Below are 4,247 nucleotides of genomic sequence, written 5' to 3' on the forward strand. Positions count from 1 at the left end.
GGTTTCTCAGCACCACATATAAACAAATTAAATAAAGGTCCATGAACAACTAAAAAAATATTTTTTAGAAAAAGAAAGCTATATTATATTAGATAATTCCAAGATTCATTAGCAACAAGCTTAAGGATCCCCAGCTGTAGCTGACTCATAGCAGGTTTCAAATTTTGATTGATTGGTTGAAGAACATCTTTAGTACCTAGTATAGTGTCCAGCACATAATAGCCACTCAACAAATTTGTGCTGGATGGATAAATGAATAACAGCCACTGAAAACTGTGCCTAAGACAGCACAGTAAAATAGCAAGAATTTTGTATTATATCAGAAGCAGATCTGGGGCTCTTGGTTTTCAGTTTGAAGACCTGTCAAGTGGACTGACTCCAAGGCAAGCACTCAGGTCACACATCCAAAACAAAACAACAAAAAAGAAATAAAGGGGCTGGGGAGATAGCTCAGCTGGTAGAGTGCTTGCCTCACAAGCACAAGGCCCTGAGTTGGATCCCCAGTACTAAAAAAAAAAAAAAAAAAAAAAAAGAAAGGAATATAGGCATGTGGTTTGAAAGTTGTGCCAAAGAGCTTAACAGGAAAAGGAATAACTTCTTGACCTTCATTTCCCTCAATGTTCAGTCCCATTGCTTTAGGCAGGTCCAAGTTTCTAAATATAAAACTTTGTTCAAAAGATCTTGTGACATTATATCTATTTTCAGCTTTATCCATTTTCTCTTTATGAAATCACTGATCTGATTAAGAAGGATTTATACACGTTCAGTTGATTTTCAAATGATGGAGAGTTTGCAAGGAAACACTCACACTGTTTCAGCTTTGACAGTCATGGCAGGCATGCCTGTCATTACATAGCACAAAGCCATAGTTCTTTTCTACAGCAAAAGACAATAATGTTATAACTAAACATTTCTGGAGCACTCAGTATATGCACTCATTCTTAGCACTCACAAATATGATCCCACTTAATTCTCACAATGATTTTATCCCTGTTTTTCAGGTAGGAAAACTTAAGAGATTAAAACTTGCTCTGTCGCACACAAGCTCGTTAACTGTGGCACTTAAATTGAATACCAGATTGCTTGATGAAAATTTAAATATCTCACAATTCTGAATTTCACTTCCATCAGACTCCTAGAAAGGGCTACTCTTTTTAGGGTGTGTGCCGTAATGTTACTGCTTGAAGGAAAGGTTGTGATTACCCACATGGGATAAAATATCACAAGACATTTGAGAAAATGATGCCAAATCTTGAAAAATAAGCTTTTCCCGAGTGGGGTACCTGGCAGTCACTTTTCCTCATAGGACTTGACCATTTTGCTCATTGAGAACATTTCCTGATGAAGGACAAACCCTGGCAATCAGAAAAAAAGAAAAGAGCAACTCCAGCCAATAACCAACCCAAGAACACACCTTGGAGAGTAATTTAGTAGTGTGGTGAGCATAATGAAGTTACTTAAAATAGCTCAGCATATAGCTTAGTGGTAGAGCACTTGCCTAGCATGTCTGAGGTCCTAGGTAAAATTCCCAACACCACCACAAAATAAAATAATGATCCTGTCGATATGTAAAACAGGGTGAATGATTTTATAATGTTACCTGAAAACAGTAAAATAGAAAATGATAGCTTCAATATAGCTATGCAAACACCTCTTCAGGGGAACAAAAAAGGTAGGGAGAGAAAAGTAATTGTGATTTCTGGTTTAGGGCCTGTGATTAGTTATGTGGTTTCCCTCACCCACAGACAACTACAGAGCATGCTGGGATTTGTCTAAAACAGAAACTTGAACAAAAATAGAGGATTATTATAGGAAAATGAGAGAGGCCTCAGTAGTGTAGGAGTGGGGAAATCTACACAAAGAAACTGCGGGGTATCTGGTCCCTTCCTACCAATTTTATCAGGGACCTATGGAACATTTCTTCCTCTGCAAAGTTTTCATTCTATTAGAACATCAGTTTGGAAGCCATGATTTGTAGTCTCTCGGAATTCTGGTAGTTTTGCTCTTGCATTAAAAATAATAACAATCAGCGCAGAGCGGTTTGATGGTTCGTTGGAGTAGCATCGTTCTTTTGCTCCGCGGCTGCGGGTCTTCACTGGGCAGCAGCTCGGCGCGGCGGTCGGAGAAGCGGCCTAAGACTTCGGCGTTGGGTAAGAGAAAATGGCCCGAACCAAGCAGACCGCTCGTAAGTCCACTGGTGGGAAAGCTCCCCCAGCAAACAGCTGGCCACCAAGGCTGCCAGGAAAAGCGCTCCCTCTACCGGCGGGGTGAAGAAACCTCATCGTTACAGGCCCGGGACTGTGGCGCTCGTCGTTACCAGAAATCCACCGAGCTTCTCATCCGGAAGTTGCCTTTCCAGAGGTTGGTGAGAGAGATCGCCCAGGATTTCAAAACCGACTTGAGGTTTCAGAGTGCAGCCATTGGTGCCCTGCAGGAGGCTAGTGAAGCGTACCTGGTGGGTTTATTTGAAGATACTAATCTGTGTGCCATCCACGCTAAGAGAGTCACCATTATGCCCAAAGACATCCAGTTGGCTCGCCGGATATGGGGAGAGAGAGCTTAAGTGAAGGCTTAAGTTTTTATGGCGTTTTGTAGTAAATTCTGTAAAATACTTTGGTTTAATTTGTGACTTTTTTTGTAAGAAATTGTTTATAATATGTTGCATTTGTACTTAAGTCATTCCATCTTTCACTCAAGATGAATGCGAAAAGTGACTGTTCACAGACCTCAGTGATGTGAGCACTTGCTCAGGAGTGACAAGTTGCTAATATGCAGAAGGGATGGGTGATATTGCTTCTCATGATGCATGTTTCTGTATGTTAATGATTTGTTGGGTAGCTATTAAGGTACTAGAATTGATAAATGTGTACAGGGTCCTTTTGCAATAAAACTGGTTATGACTTGATCCAAGTGTTTAACAATTGGGGCTGTTAAGTCTGACCATACATCACTGTGATAGAATGCGGGCTTTTTCAAGGGTGAAGATCCAAGTCTTAACCACAGTGTAACTTACAGTTTCCTTAAAAAAAAAAAAAAAAGTAAACCTGGCAGCTATAGAATACACTATGTGCATTTATAATAGCTATTTTATATATTGTAGTGTCAACATTTTTAAATTAAATGTTTTACATTCACAAGTGGTGGGGAGTCTTGTCATTAAGGTGTGTAATTTAGAGTCCAGTTGGTTTTCTCTTAACTAGAGACTGCACTTGTTTTCATAGTAGTAAAATGCTATGTGTAATATACCTTGCATAAGTCCTCATTCTACCACATGTTAACTAACCCTCTAGCTAATAATGCAAACACTAACTGGGGGATTTTATTTATAAGGGCTCTAGAATAAAAATAACAAGTTATTCACACCAGCATCATCTGTTAACTAATATTCTATCTAGTTTAGCTTTTCATTGTGTTGTGGTTGGTCTCAAATCTAGGTTTTCTTCTAAGAGGAAACACTATCAAGGGTTGGTTCTTTTCCTTGTGGAGTTTAGTGTAAACTTGCTGTGAGGGAGGAGCAGGCAGCTCCAGGCTCATCTAGACCTCTGCAAATTTAAGATGGTGTTGGTTGGGATAGATTACATCTGGTTATTTACTGTCCTGGGAAAATCCCTTTTACAGAGATGGCCTTCCAAGTGGTTTTTAAATTTATCCTTTATTGAGGTTTTTAGGTCAATTATGTATGTTGACTAAATTTACAAATAAACTTGTTTATCCAAAAAAAAAATAATAACAATCGTGTTTGTGTTTTAATTATTATTTACCGTATTTTGGCACTGATTCAGGAAAATCCCTTTTGATCCTGGGCTTGTGCCTTTGATCTTCAACATCTACCCAGTGTTTGAGGTATTGTGAATTTTCTATCACAAGGTCGGTTGCTTCCATTGAAACATGCATGTAGTATTTGTTTAGTTAAACAATAATCAGTGCCTAGGAAAGCTTGCAGTAAGATAAGAACTTTAAAATATGTGATAAGGAAGAAAATGGAGAGGGGACACTGGCCATTCCTTTATCTTCAATCTTTTTAGGTGAATATCAAAACAGAGTGACCTTGGTTGTAAAGTAAAGGAATGTACTCATAAACAGCAGACGAAATCCATCTGTGCAGTGGGCATGCAACCTACTCTCTATATACCCCTTTCCTGTATGTGCTGTGAGGCCTTCCATTTCATCCAAAACCTCTCTGTTCTTTCTTTCAAATAAATAAACAGTATGCTTGAGACACACTGTTTGCAGACCTGGGGCCAAAC

At 39.0% G+C, this 4,247-nt stretch overlaps 1 pseudogene across 1 annotated transcript; it reads left to right on the forward strand.

The window, feature by feature from the left end:
• Window positions 1-2,034: 2,034 nt before the first annotated feature.
• Window positions 2,035-3,368, forward strand: LOC306640211 (histone H3.3A-like; annotated as a pseudogene). The gene has a single exon. The product of its transcript is annotated as a histone H3.3A-like (transcript).
• Window positions 3,369-4,247: the final 879 nt, after the last annotated feature.

The sequence above is a fragment of the Sciurus vulgaris genome, assembly GCF_902686455.1.
Source record: "Sciurus vulgaris genome assembly, chromosome: 11".
Classification (NCBI taxonomy): Eukaryota; Metazoa; Chordata; class Mammalia; order Rodentia; family Sciuridae; genus Sciurus; species Sciurus vulgaris.